Source organism: Rutidosis leptorrhynchoides, chromosome 1 (assembly GCF_046630445.1).
Source record: "Rutidosis leptorrhynchoides isolate AG116_Rl617_1_P2 chromosome 1, CSIRO_AGI_Rlap_v1, whole genome shotgun sequence".
Lineage (NCBI taxonomy): Eukaryota > Viridiplantae > Streptophyta > Magnoliopsida > Asterales > Asteraceae > Rutidosis > Rutidosis leptorrhynchoides.
This window is the reverse complement of record NC_092333.1, coordinates 71504003-71520387: the sequence shown is the minus strand read 5'-3', so window position 1 is coordinate 71520387 and position 16385 is coordinate 71504003.

Sequence of the window (16385 nt, the reverse complement as noted above, 5' to 3'; positions counted from 1 at the left end):
AAGCACAAGTCGAAGATGTTGTTCGTGCTCTTCTTCATTTTTAGAATAGATCAATATGTCATCGATGAACACAATAACGAATTTATCGAGATACGGTTTGCACACGCGGTTCATAAGATCCATGAACACCGCCAGTGCGTTAGTGAGACCAAATGGCATGACGAGGAATTCATAACTACCATAACGAGTCCGGAAAGCGGTTTTGGAGACATCTTCCCCCTTAACCCTTAATTGATGATAACCCTAGCAGAGATCGATTTTCGAATATACACAAGACCCTTGTAGTTGATCAAAGAGGTCATCGATGCGAGGAAGAGGATATCGGTTCTTAACCGTCAATTTGTTTAGTTCACGATAATCAATGCACATTCGTAGGGATCCGTCTTTCTTTTTAACAAACAAAATCGGAGCGCCCCAAGGTGAATGGATAGGTTGGATAAAACCACGGTCAAGTAGTTCTTGGATTTGACTTTGCAATTCTTGCATTTCGGATGGAGCAAGTCTATACGGTGCACGTGCTACGGGTGCGGCTCCCGGAATAAGATCGATTTGGAATTCAACCGGTCGATGAGGTGGAAGACCCGACAATTCGTCGGGAAATACATCGGAATAGTCACGAACAATTGGCACGTCATCGATGTGCTTCTCATTGGACTCGACTTTCTTAACATGAGCAAGGATCGCAAAACAACCCTTACGGAGTAGTTTTCTAACTTTAAGGCACGAAACGAGGTTGAGTCTGGTGCAACTCTTATCGCCATAAACAATCAAAGGTTCACCATTCTCGATAGGAATTCAGATTGCGTTAAGATCACAAAGGATGTGAGATTTCGTTTTGACTAACCAATTCATACCGATTATTACATCAAAGCTTCCTAGTTCCATGGGTATCAAGTCAATTTCAATTTCCTTACCCAAAATGTTTAACGTACACCCCCGGTAATATGTGTCGGCACTTAATAGTTTCCCGTTAGCCACTTCAATGGTATAAGTGGTATCTAATGGAAGAGGTGGAGTGCTAAAAGAATGAGTCAAAGTCTTGGATACAAAGCATTTATCGGCACCCGAATCGAATAAGCAAGAGACATAAGAATTGTTGAGAAGAAACGTACCCGTGACTAGTTCAGTGTCATCCCGAGCTTTCTCGGTGTTGATGTTGAAAGCTCGGCTGTGCGTATTGGGGTTATCTTTCCTCTTCGGGCATGCATTTCTATAATGGCCCGTTTGGCCACATTCGTAACAAGTGCCCGTCTTTGGTGCATTGGGCCACTTTCGAGCGACGGGAGTGGCACTTTTACAATCGTTGGCCTTATGACCAATTCCTTGGCACCGATGGCAAATTAGCTTACTACATTCGCGAAAGTGATGTTTGTTGCATTTGTTGCAAAGAGGTAGATTTCCGGCATAACCCTTCTTGCCGTCGGAGGTGAAAGATTTCTTGGCAAAGTTGTTGTTGCTTGATTGGGGAGCTTCCCATTTTCTTTTGTTGTTACCCGACTTGTCCTCGGCTTTAGGTGCCGGTACTACGATTTTGTCAACCGTTTCTATCAATTTGCTGGCCATGTTCAAAGCTTCTTGATGATTAGTGGGTTTGGATGACATTACTCCGTGTTTGATACTCTTTGGAAGACCATCCATGTAAAGTTCAACCCTTAAAGCTTCGGGGTTCACAAGATTTGGGCACATCAAGGCTAGTTCGGAAAATCGTTGATTATAAGCCTTAAGATCGTTTCCGACCGCTTTTAGAGTTCTTAGCTCTTGTTGTAGTTTTCGGGTTTTCTCGCGCGGAAAGTATTCGGTGATCATCTTTCCTTTCAAATCGGACCAAGAGAGAGCTTGGGCTTCATCGGTACCCACCGATTGTACATAGGTGTTCCACCAAGTGAGAGTGACGCCGGAGAAAGTGTGAGTGGAGTACTTGACCTTGTCTTGGTCCCGACAACCGCTTATGCTGAAAACGGCTTCCGTTTGCTCAAACCATCGAGTGAGAGCAACCGGTCCTCCTGTTCCATCGAAAGTGTGAGGTTTGCACCCCATGAAAGCTTTATAGGAGCATCCCTCGTTTGAGTTACCGGCTCCATTGTTGTTGTTGTTGTTGTGGTTGTTATTATTATTGTTGTTGGATGAGTGACCGGCCATGGCCGCATCTACGGCGGTAGCTATCATCCGTTCGAGAGCTTGTTCGGGAGTTTCATTGCGGCGTACACGACGAGGAGCCATTGTTCCTTCAAGACACAAGATTATCATTGATTAGTATTCTCAATAATACTAACCGTGATATAGAATAAAGATAAAGAGAAGTTTTTCCTCGACTCGCCTTAAATTCTTTATGCCATAATGTCGGAACGTTCATATGAGTCACCGTAATATAATCCTGGCAATTATATTACCCTGATTCATATGTGCATTCGACATTATTCTATAAAGTCAAGGTGGCGTGTCAATCAAATTAAACAACGTGAGATTAAGATGAACTAAGAGTAGATGTGAGTAGAAGCGTTCGAGTATAAATGCACAAGTAGTCAAGTAATTCCTACTTCAAGTCTATATGCCGGTTGTAGTCTAGACTCACCAATGTACCCTATGACTCGAGGTTGACACCAATGAACTCTAAATCCCTACAACCAACGCTCTGATACCATCTGTAGCGACCCGACAAAATCGTCATTGACGGCGCCGTCTACTTAGGTCCCGTTACGTGGTCATAAGTCTTTAAAACAACGTTTGACCAAAAGATATGTCGCATTCATTTCAAATGTAAAGATTGTTCAAAGTTTACGAGAATAGTTCCACCACAAGTTACGTTACAAAGTTATAAGTACAAATGAAACTTATGCGACACAATTTAAAAGTAGCCAAAAGACGCTCCATGTATGCATATATACTCGACATCCAATGCAAGTATCAAAATAATGAGCGGAAGCATGTATCATGTATCGTTCAAGGACCTGAGAAAAACATAGAAATCTGTCAACGAAAACGTTGGTGAAATCATAGGTTTAAGTAAGTAAGTACAAGTGAACCACAAGATTTGCAACAACGAGATAATAGTAATACATTCCAAAAGTTTGTTTCACGAGCACCCAATTATCAATGCTTAACATTCCTTCCATTGAACCCCATCACTTAGTGCTAGAACATACACTGTTTCTCAAAAATATATTTCATTCGTAAACGGTAGCAAACCGTTTGAATGAGGGTTTGTCAAACCCATATGGATCCATACAACATAAGTTCTCGCTTACACCCGGCAAGTGTAACTAATGATAATCGAATTGAGGATTTTGTTCTAAACTCGTATGTAGAATGTTTGTTTTCCTGTACTTGTGTTCACTTAGTAAAAGAAATGTTTATGTTTTCTCATCCCAAATGTAAGTTCAAAAAGAGTAAAAGTGGGACTATGATCTCACCTTGAGTGCACGAGTAGTAAAGTACTTCAACAAGTAAACGTGTGCAAAGAACAATGCTAGTCTTGACCTAAACAATAGGTTGTATCAATAACGGTAAACACGATAGGTCAAAGATGTTCAATTAGTCCTATGGCTCGTTAAGACTCGATCATAATAGCATGTGAATCAAATTGTCATGTTTCATGCAAGGTACAAGTATAAAAACATGTTAGAACGATTGCACAAATATTTGATTAAGTTTGATTAAAAGTCAACTTAGGCCGGGTCAAAGTCAACGAAAAAGTCAACACGTTCGGGTCGGGTCCCGAACTATTTTTCTGAGGTTTTTAATCATATATGAGCATGTTAGAACAAGTTACATGTGAATCGGAGGCCCATAGCATAGCAAACATTTTCCGTAAAATGACCAACGAGGACAGTAGCCTGTCAGTGCATCTGGACGGCGTCCAGATTTTCTGGACGGCGTCCAGCTTTGAAGGCTGGGACGGCGTCCAGACTTTCTGGACGGCGTCCAGCTTTGAATACTGGGACGGCGTCCAAGTATCTGGACGGCGTCCAGGTTGGATTTCAAGTCTGATGCAGACTCCTAAGTGCACGAACCAAAAACCAAATAAACACAATTTATGATCCGCAAACAATCAAGTCAAGTATTTTATACCGTTGGGAAGGTAATTTGACGAGGAAGACAACTAAACACATTTCATCAATCAATCTACCTATTATAACAACCAAAACCGCATCTAATGCCCAACATTAATCGCATACAAGTTCATAAATGCAATTCAATGATTCGGGCAACCAATTTACATGAATGATATGCCGTTTCGAAGGTAATCAAGCATACAATCCAACTAAACACTTACCAACCATAATCCATGGCATTCAATGCATCAAAAGTCCATTTCAAGTTCATCAAACCCTAACCCAAATTCACCAAAATCATAAATCAAGTTCATGAACTTTTCTAAAGCAACCTACACATCAAATTGAAGCTAGTGATACTAGGAACACAATTAGAACATGAACTTTTAACATCTAACAACATATGATCATCCAAAATTCAAGAACAACACACCAAAATTCAAGTTCATGCTAGTTATACTAAAACAACGAGATCGAGCATACAAATTACATACACGACATCACAATGAGCCATAGACACTAACTAACACCATTTCAAGTCAAAAACACGAATTTAGAGAAATCTAGAGTTTTAGAAATGTTACCCAAACGAGATGAAGTTGGTACTAAAATGAAGAGGATGAAGATAGGATCATGAATATGTAATTTATTTTGTTGTAAGCCTCATAGATCGGATTTAGATGATGATTGAATGAATTTGGTAAATGTGTGTGTGTGTTCTTGCTAGAGAGAAAGAGAGAGAGAGGGAGATGGTTGAATGGTGGTGATTGGGGTGGACTAGTTGACCTAGTCAACTAGTTTGCCCCATGTCAATTTTAGTCCCTCGAGTTTGTAGTCGGGTGCGGAAAATACCTAAACAGAATATTTTAAAACGCGTATTAACGGGAGATGTTATAAACATATAACGGAGTTTAAATTAGTATAACGGAAAAGTAAATGGAAAAAGGCGGAATGTTACAGATAATAATCAAGATGACGAGAAGAGGTATTGATGATTATGTGATAAAATTATTTTTGCTGCTCGATTGATTAAATTACGGAGTATATTGCCATTTATAAATGGCTGCCACTTTACATATTGGCCGACAAATTGATTGATTCAAAGGGACGTGCCATTTTTTTTTATTCCTTTTAACCTAGTAACGTGGACGCCACTAAGATAAATTGCATTGTATAATTGCCATAATATACAAACGGAACTGGACTTGTTTGTTTGATTGGGCCACTGTAATGTATTTTCATCTTGGGCCGTGATCCAAGTATTAAGTTGGGCCACAATTCAGTTTTGCTGTTGGACTGCGAGAATAAATGATAAAGGTTAAATAGACTTCGGTTACTAGTTAGAACAGAAAAACGAAATGGCCTAGATGGTTAAGGTGTTGGTGGGTGATCGAGAGGTCGCAAGTTCGAGTCCCGGCTTGGGCAGATTATTAATTCTTTTTGATCTTTTAGAGGTAGTTCTCTTTTCTTTTATTTTCTTTTATCATTATTATTATTATTATTATTATTATTATTATTATTATTATTGAAATTGTTAGTATTATAATTATTACAAATATCATATTTATAGTTATAAGTATTAAAAAGATATTTTTTATCATTAATATTTTTATAAGTAAGATTATTATAAATTATGTCATTTTAGTATTATTATCATTATTATGATTATGATTATTATTAGTATTGTCATTATGAAAATAATACCAATTATTATTAGTTTATAAATATTAGTATTGGTATCATGCTATAACTATTAGTATTATCATTATGTATTATTATTATTATTAAAACTATTATCATTATTATTAATATTAACTAGATTAATGTGAGTATTATTATTCAAAATAATTATAACTATGAAAATAAAAGTTTTACCGACGTTATTAAAATTACAAGTAAATATTTACAAATTATTTTAGAAATATTCATATATAACAATTTAAGTATTTATAATATAACACAAAGCAGATATACATATATAACTATAAAAATATTAATTATTTTGAATGTATATACAAATTAAAAATATATGTGATTAATATAAAAATGGTGTGACCAATAAACTAATATATATATTCATTCAGTTATGATTATATGTTTTAATATAGATATACAAATGACATAGGTTCGTGAATTCGAGGTCAACCCTGCATTGTTCAATATAGTCATATGTATTTTTATTACAAAATACAGTATGGTGAGTTTCATTTGCTCCCTTTTTAAATGCTTTTGCAATATATATTTTTGGGACTGAGAATACATGCACTGCTTTTATAAATGCTTTATGAAATAGACACAAGGGATCGAAACTACATTCTATGATTGGATTATTAAATCGAATATGCCCCTTTTTAGTCTGGTAATCTAAGAATTAGGGAACAGACACCCTATTTGACGCGAACTCTAAAGATTGATCTATCAGGCCCAACAAGCCCCATCCAAAGTACCGGATGCTTTAGTACTTCAAAATTTATATCATGTCCGAAGGAGGATCCCAGAATGATGAGGATATTCTTATATACATATTGTGAATGTCGGTTACCAGGTGTTCAATCCATATGAATGATATTTTTTTTGTCTCTATGCATGGGACATATGTTATGAGAAATGGAAATATGAAATCTTGTGGTCTATTAAAATTATGAAATAATTATTTATGTTAAACTAATGAACTCACCAACCTTTTGGTTGACACTTTAAAGCATGTTTATTCTCATGTATGAAATAAATCTTTCGCTGTGCATTAGCTCATTTTAAAGATATTACTTGGAGTCATTCATGACATATTTCAAAAGACGTTGCATTCGAGTCGTTGAAGTTCATTTGAGATTATTATTAAGTAAATGACAGATTAGGTCATTTATAGTTTGGATATTATGAAATGGTATGCATATCTGTCAACTTTCGATGTAATGAAAGTTTGTCTTTTAAAAACGAATGCAATGTTTGTAAAATGTATCATTTAGAGGTCAAGTACCTCGCGATGAAATCAACTATTATGAATCGTTTATAATCAATATGGACTTCATCCGGATGGATTAGGACGGGGCGTTACAGAATTAGGATGTACGAAAAATTGGGTAGAATCTCCACTTAAAAAAGCCGCATCTCCAATTGGCGGTGACTGATTTGGAGTTGCGATGATTTTTCTAAAAATCACAGAAGTTGCTGCTGTAAACCGTGTTTTAAATTAGTGTTTTTGAAAATATTTTGTGTTATAAAAATAATGACCAATATTTGTGACTTAAGACTTTTTGTTATTAACTTAGTATAATTATGTTAAGCTATCTCAAGTAGTGTGGTGTTCTGAAGTGGTAATTTTGTATAAATATAAAACATGTAATTTAAACTGCCCGTTTGGACACTTAACCCGTTTGAGACTAGAAGTGTGCTAATGTACGTTTTTGGAAGGACAATTGGTTAGGTGTTGGCGCGTTGAAAGATAAATATAGTAGGTTGTTTCGTTTAGAGTCCGATCAAGAATGCTCGATTGCTGATAGATTTGTAAATGGTATGTGGTTGTGGTGTTGGAATCGTTCGAATATCGGGGTATCTAATGAAGCTGCTGTTCGTCAACTTAGCTTGAGTCTTGACTAGTTTGCTCTTGGTGAAGGCTTAGACTCATGGATTTGGTCCTTATCAGACAACGTTGGGTACTCGGTAAGCAAAACTAGTTCATTTATGGACGACTTTGTTTTACCATCAGATAACTTGTACACTATGTGGGTTAAGCAAGTACCACGGAAGATCAACGTTTTTATTTGGAGATTGGCTCTTGATAGATTATCAACTCGTCTAAATTTATCTCGATGAGGATTGGAAATCGAGTCCATTGGTTGTGTATCTTATAGCCATTTTGTTAAATCTGTGCACCATGTTATGTTTGAATGCGAAGTGGCATCCGATTTGGGGAGAAAGGTGCGAGTTTGGACCAGCGTATAATTGCCTATTTTTACAGAGTGGACTGATTGGATTGCTTGGTTTGAAGATTGGCGTGAATCCGAGGATACGAAGTCCAAGTTGTATGTCATCGTTGCAGCTACAGTTTGGCACATTTGGAAGTTCAGGAATAGCCAGTTATTTCAGCAACGTCCGATGAAGCGTTGTATTTTATTCGATTCTATTTGTCTCTTTTCGTTTAATTGGTATAGAAGTAGAGGTAAAAAGAATGTAAATTGGAACGATTGGTGCGTTAAGCCATTGTAATTTAGTGGCAGGTCTATTTTAGCTCCTTGCTAGGATAGCTCGTGCTTTTAATGATATTCTTAGCCGTTCCCAAAAAAATGAGTAACGATCAGTGTGAACAAGTCTCATACGTCAATTTAAGTAAGTTTGAATGTTGTAGTGTTTTAAAAATGAGTTTTGGCATATTTTGATCAAAATGGGTATTTATGATGTAGAGACCCGTCCTAATCCATCTGGACGAAGTCCATATCGATTATAAACGATTCACAATAGTTGATTACATCGCGAGGTTCATGACCTCTATATGATACATTTTACAAACATTGCATTCGTTTTTAAAAGACAAACTTTCATTTACATTGAAAGTTGACGACATGCATACCATTTCATAATATATCCAACTATAATTGACTTAATAATAATCTTGATGAACTCAACGAATCGAATGCAACGTCTTTTGAAATATGTCATGAATGACTCCGAGTAATATCCTTAAAATAAGCAAATGCACAGCGGAAGATTTCTTTCATACCTGAGAATAAACAAGCTTTAAAGTGTCAACCAAAAGGTTGGTGAGTTCATTAGTTTAACATAAATAATCATTTCCATCATTTTAATAGACCACAAGATTTTCATTTTCATTTCTCATAAATATACGTCCCATGCATAGAGACAAAAACAATCATTCATATGGATTGAACACCTGGTAACCGACATTAACAAGATGCATATAAGAATATCCCCTATCATTCCGGGAAATCCTTCGGACATGATAAAAATGAATTCGAAGTACTAAAGCATCCGGTACTTTGGATGGGGTTCGTTAGGCCCAATAGATCTATCTTTAGGATTCGCGTCAATTAGGGTGTCTGTTCCCTAATCCTTAGATTACCAGACTTAATAAAAAGCGGCATATTCGATTTCGATAATTCAACCATAGAATGTAGTTTCACGTACTTGTGTCTATTTTGTAAAACATTTATAAAAATTGCGCATGTATTCTCAGCCCAAAAAATATAAAGGGTAAAAAGGCAAATGAAACTCACAGTACTGTATTTTGTAGTAAAAATACATATAACGACATTGAACAATGCAGGGTTGGCCTCGGATTCACGAACCTATATTAGTTGTAATTATATTAATACATATAACCGTAATCGAACCAAATTATATATTACTATTAATGATGTAATTGCTATATTTAATGTTTTCTAGGTTTTATTATTAATTTCATATATATATATATATATATATATATATATATATATATATATATATATATATATATATATATATTAATATAATTAAGTTATGCTTATTAAATATACTTATATACAAATATCATTTGTTTGTTAAATTAATGATAATATCAAAATAGTAAATAATTAGATTTAATAATGATACTGAAAATATTAATTTGATAATAACCTTTGTCACTTTATTTGTAGTAAAATATGATAGTGATAATGATAATACTTAAAGTAATAATAAAAATAAAAATGTAAATTTTAAGTAAAATGTAATCTTAATAGTCATGATAAAAATAATACTTTTAATAATAATGATGATAACATATTGTATATGACAAATCGTGTCAATGATAATAATACTACTAGTACTAATAATAATACTAACTAATAAAATAAACATTTTACTCCAATAGATAATAGGTTTATTGGTAACTATACTAATAATCATTTTAATGATAATAATATTAATTTTAGTACTTATGTCAATAATAATAAATAACAATGATGATAATATCATTACATCTATTGATAATAATAACAAATACAATAATTACGATACTAATAATAATAATAAGAATAATAACACTAGTAATAATAATATTAGTAATGATAATACTAATAAGTTTTAATTGTTATTACATATAATAAATGATACTCATAATACTTAATAATAATAAAATCAAATATATAACACTAATTCTTAACGATAATAATAATAATAATAATAATAATAATAATAATAATAATAATAATAATAATAATAATAATAATAATAATAATAATAATAATAATAATAATAATAATAATAATAATAATAATAATAATAATAATAATAATCAAATTATACCTTAGAAACACTAAAAAAGAGTTAAACTGCCTGGGACGGGATTCGAACCCGAGACCTCCTGAATACCCGTCACCATACCCAACCATTCCTTCTACGTGAGTTTTCTGTTTATAACAGAATCCAATTATATTTATACTGTATTATATATTCTGTTGTATATTTAATTTTCACAATATAAATGCTCGATCAAAGAACACAATTTCTCTTAATCCAATACTTAATTTATGTTACAAATAAAGTTGGAAACTCATTGCAATAGATCTGTGATGTATATTAGTTTAAAAAAAATAAAAAAAAATAAAGGCCTGCTGTATACGTTCGTGAATACCCAAACACCACAACTGATTTTTGATTTTTAAAACACTTTGGACAATCTTTATAACATGAATAATGTTTCATAGCACTTCTAGAAACTTTCCAAATAATCAATTTAACAGAAAACATTGTAATCAAAACGAATTTTGTTATGAACAATTTCTTTGACTTTTGTTTTGTAAGGTTTGACTTCAAAAATTCGAATTCATTTTAAAGAGTTGAGAGTTGAAACTTTGCAGATATATTCTCTATAACATTCCTAAAATAATAGCATTTATACAATTTTGAAATTTGTTCTAATTCGTGCTATTGAATATCACAATTTTTAAAGCTATGAACACGTATAAACCTTACCTCTGATTTTGAATTTGAAAACGTTTTAGACCACGACTTCAACATGAAATATGTTCTAAATTACTTCCATAAACTTTCTGGATCGTTAATTCAATCTAAAACTTCACTCTGAATGTGAATTTCAAGATGAACAAAATGTTTGACTTTTTGTAATATATCTTTGACTCCAAAATTCAATTTCAATATGGAAATTTGACAAATGAAACTTTCCAGATTGAATAAACAAAGTATTTGTAACAATATTTCATTAACACTTTTTGAGTTTCGTTAATAATTTGAATTATTTGAAAAATCAAACCAAGAACAGGGTATTACCTGGGTTCTTAAATTTTCTGATTTAATATGATCAACTTGAAGACTGTAGATGATAATTGAAATTGTTAATTGATTTTGTATGTTGTCTGGTATCGTTTACAACTGGAATGGATTGAGTTTATAGCCACTTTAATAATTCTGATAGTTTCAAACAAAAACAGAAAAATATATATAAAAAAAAATATAACACAAGAGAACGATTGTTAACAGATTTTGTCTTCGTACTGTGATTAAATTTGTTTTGTAATCCAGTTTATAGACATAAACAAAAATCAACTACAGTTATTGATAGAGATATTCAACAGAATACGTATTTGATTATATATATACTTTTGTACATAATACGTATTTGCTATAACTGTATGTATATATACGTATAGCTGTAATCTAGGTATGTATATGTATATATATATATATATATATATATATATATATATATATATATATATATATATATATATATATATATATCTACCTTATAATTTATAATTTATAACCTATAATTAATATTATCAATTAATAAATATACATGTATTTATAATAATTCTAATGAATGATAATTATACTAACAATGCAAATTAATAATAAAGATACTAATATTATTAATGATAAACTGTTTAATAATAATAATACTAAATAATAATAATATCACAATTTATATACATCAAATTTTATATTTATCATAATATTATTAATACTGATATTTATAATAATAATGAAAGTAATAATATTATTATAACAACCTTATTTTTTTTAATTTGTTTTATATATCTATGTATATTATTTCTTATATAATATTTAATAATTATATAATAACCTTTATTGAATATTTATAATTTATAAGTAATACAATATTATAATAATCATATATATTTATGTATAACTTTATTTTAAATTACACTTAATTTATTGTTATATCTTATCTTACACATTTAATTTTTAATTTATAATTCATAATTCATAATTTTCGGTTAAAATATAAACTTTCAATTATATATATTCATACTTACTTACAACCATTGTTCGTGAATCATCGAGAGTAGTCAAAGGTTAAATGATTTAATGACAACAGTTTAAAGAAATATTTAAGACTTAACATTACAGACTTTGCTTATCGTGTCGAAATCATATTAAGATTAGGTTTAAATTTGATCGGAAATCTCCGGGTCGTCACATATGACCCATTTGGGTCATATTTGTCTACTTTGACCCATATGCGAAATTTTGAAAATCAAAGGTAGGTAACACGTCTAAAATATCATTTTGGACTTGTGACATGATTTTGACATGCTCAAATATTATGATTTAGAATTTGAGTTGTCAATGAAAAAAATTTATTATTTTAGTCAAAGTATCACAAATGACTCTCGGGCCTACTTTGCAGACTCGTAGGTTGAATTCGGCTAAGTTTGGATAAAAACTATTAATTGGTACTGAAAGTATTCACGACAGGATTTAAAACGATATATTATATTTATGATCTTGTCGAGTCTAAATAGGTATAAAACAAGCGTGAAAACAGGGTCTCGCTGCTGATCCGTGCTGTTAACAGCACCAAAATCAGCATTTTATGGTTGAGAGACTGTTTTCGCAAGGCCATAACTTTCAAACCGTAACTCCGTTTTTGTCAAATAAAATGCTTATAGAAAGGTGGCAAGGTATACTTTCTAATTGTCACGACCTAAGGTATTATATCGAATTTGGTGCGACCCGAAATCAGCTGCAAATTACCTACATATACATATATGTAAATGATGTTATTTTGTTATACAAAAATGGTGATTTAAGTTTGACCTATGCTTGACTATTTGAACAACTTGAGTAATATTATGAGATTGTTGATTTGTGTTGACCATGTTGACTTACGTTTGACTTACTTTGACTTACGTTGACTTTTGCTAAATGTGTGAGTTGGACTTGAGCAATAGGACTATACGTACCGTATGGACCGACCTAGATTGTTAGACATTTATTGACCAACATATGTTTTCTAGGTTGAGGTCTACGGTTACTTGCATTCCGAGTTTCGGTCACGTCTCCGTGATTTGCTTTATGTGCTGCTAAGGTGAGTTTCATTACTCCCTTTTTATAATATATTTTTGAGCGGAGAATACATGCAATGATTTATAACTTTTTTACGAAATGAACACAAGTACTTAACTTAATTCTACGTGGATTTAAACCAGAAATATACCCGTAGCTTGGTAACTTTAGCTACTAGTGTATGAACTGGTAGGCGCGAATCCTAAAGATAGATCTATCGGGTTTAACACCCCCATCCAGAATGTTGAACTAGTCGTTAAACTAGAAGAACGGATGTTTAGTACTTCGAGGTCTATATAATACACCTGATTCGGTGTACTTTCAGAGGGTAAAACAGTAATGTTAAGGCTTGTTACCGGGTACCCACAACTTATGGAATGCTTTTATACACTGCAGTGTATGGATATTTATAAACTGAAATCTTGTGGTCTATTACTGAATTCTATATAATCGAAATGATTATTTATGATAAACCTATAAACTCACCAACCTTTTAGTTGACACTTTTAAGTATGTTTATTTTCAGGTTTTTTAACAGTGTGCTTCCGTTGTCTGCTTGCTATTTGCTCAAGGTGCTGCATGGAGTCTTTCATGCCATATTTTCAAAAAGACATTGCATTCGGATATTATTGTTATAATCTGTTATTAAATAATTTGACGACTAAGTCATTTTGTATAAGTTGACATATATATTTGGGAAATGTCTATATTTTGGTAAACTTTCTATGTATAGAAAGTATGTTATTAAAAATGAATGCAATGATTTACCAAAACATATTATATAGAGGTCAAAACCTCGCTGTGGGACCGTAGATAATGTACCGCGTCAATAGCAATTTTGGTGGGTTGTTACACTAATGTAGGCTATATACTTTTAGTTTTTGTTCCGATGTATCACCGACGTGTCATGACTACTTACAAGCCACATCATCAATTGTTTTCGTTACACGTAAAAAAAGTTTAGTGACCTTTATCGCTACACTTTTTGAAAGTATATAACCTTCATGAGACGAAAATGAGTATATAGATAACATCGCGATATTTGAGAAAATATAAAGCTTATCTGTAGCTTTAACGCTTAAAACAAACTATAGCTTAATACAATTGGCTATGAGCTACACACATTTACTTTTAACATGTAGTAATAATGAAAAAGAAACAGCCGACACTTGCTCAAAGTTGAAGGTATCTTTCATGTTTAAAGAAACAACTGACACATGCTCAAACAGATTTATTAAGATTTATTAAGTAAATCTTCCTCTAAGCCACGTACTCACACTTCTTTTATTGACATAAACTCTTTAAGTTAACACGTGTCATTCACTCATCCATCTTGCTTTCATGAAAACCACGCTTTACATGACTCAATACATTCCCATGCATCTCCACCGCCATGCATCATCTTTATAAATAAACATACATCCATTATTTTTAACAAAATTAAACTCAAAATCCTCCAAATCTCAAAATGTCAACGGAAAATTACCAGCATCAAGTAGCAAAGGCCACAACCGCCATCACACTTGGCGGATCACTTATCGTTTTATCCGGTGTAACCATGGTTGCAACGGTTATAGGACTTGTTTTGGTAACTCCGGTTATGGTGATATTTAGTCCGGTTTTAATTCCTGCTGTTTTTGTGTCTTTTATGATATTTATTGGGTTTTTGGCTTCTGCATGGTTGGGTGCTACTTCTATGTATGTGTTCTATTGGTTGTATCGTTATTTGACCGGGAAACTGTTGGAAGTTAAACTTGATTTTGGGCTATGTGTTTTGGATATGGGCTTGCAAGTATACAAGTATATGGATCAAGATTGTAGTCCAATATCTAGAAACTTCATGTAATGTGTAGTAGTCAATGTGTGTAGAATAATCATGTAAAAATATCTAAGTCTAGAAAATACTTAGGAAATATCTAGATATTAGTTGATGAAGAGTTCTAGACTACTCCATTGAGTAGTATAAATAGAGGGCTTCACCCCTCATTTGTAATCAAGCAACAAAGCAATTCAATAAGCAAATCAAGTAATAAACAAAGCCTTCAAGATCAATCAAACTTCTAAATCATCAATTCTCTCTTCCACAAATAATATACACATAACCTCCTATTTCTAACAAATTGGTATCAAGAGCTTGGTTCGACAAGATGATGGCCAACAATGTCATCACATTTCCTCGCCTCACAAAGGATAATTATGATCGATGGAGCATCCAAATGAAGACCTTCCTAGGTGGACAAGACTTATGGGAGATTGTGGAGGAAGGCTATGAGGAACCTGCAGAAAAAGGTCCTCTCGGCAAGGAGAAAAAATTAATGAAGACGAACGATCAAAAGGCTCTTTCCATCATCCAACAAAGTGTAGATGATGGAGCTTTTGAGAAAATTGCAAGTGCAACCACCGCCAAGAAAGCATGGGAGATCTTGGAGAATTCACACAAGGGAGTTGAAAAGGTGAAAAGGGTTCGACTACAAATACTACGAGGTGAGTTCGAATCCTTAAATAAGAAAGACTCAGAATCAATTTCCAATTATTTTACAAGAGTCTTGGCGATTGTCACTCAATTAAAGAGGAATGGTGAAACTCTAAGTGATGTAAGAGTCATTGAGAAGATTCTTAGATCATTAGATTCAAAATTCGACTATATAGTCGTAGCCATTGAAGAATCTAAAGATCTAGAATCAATGACTATCGATGAACTCATGGGTTTACTACAAGCCCATGAAGAGAGGTTCAATAAGAATAATAAGGAGCCATTGGAGCAAGCTTTACAAGCAAAACTGTCTTTCAAGGAAGAGAGCAGTGAAAAGACTCATCAAACGAGTCAACGAGGTCGTGGTCAAGTACGTGGCCGAGGACGAGGACAAGGATATATCAAACGTGGAGGTTATAGTTCTTACAGAAATGAAGAAAGAAGTCAAAATTTTCACCCGACAAGAGGTCGCGGGAGAGGCTACACAAGTAGAAGGCCAAGGTATGACAATTCTCAAACCAAATGCTATAATTATCATAAATTTGGCCACT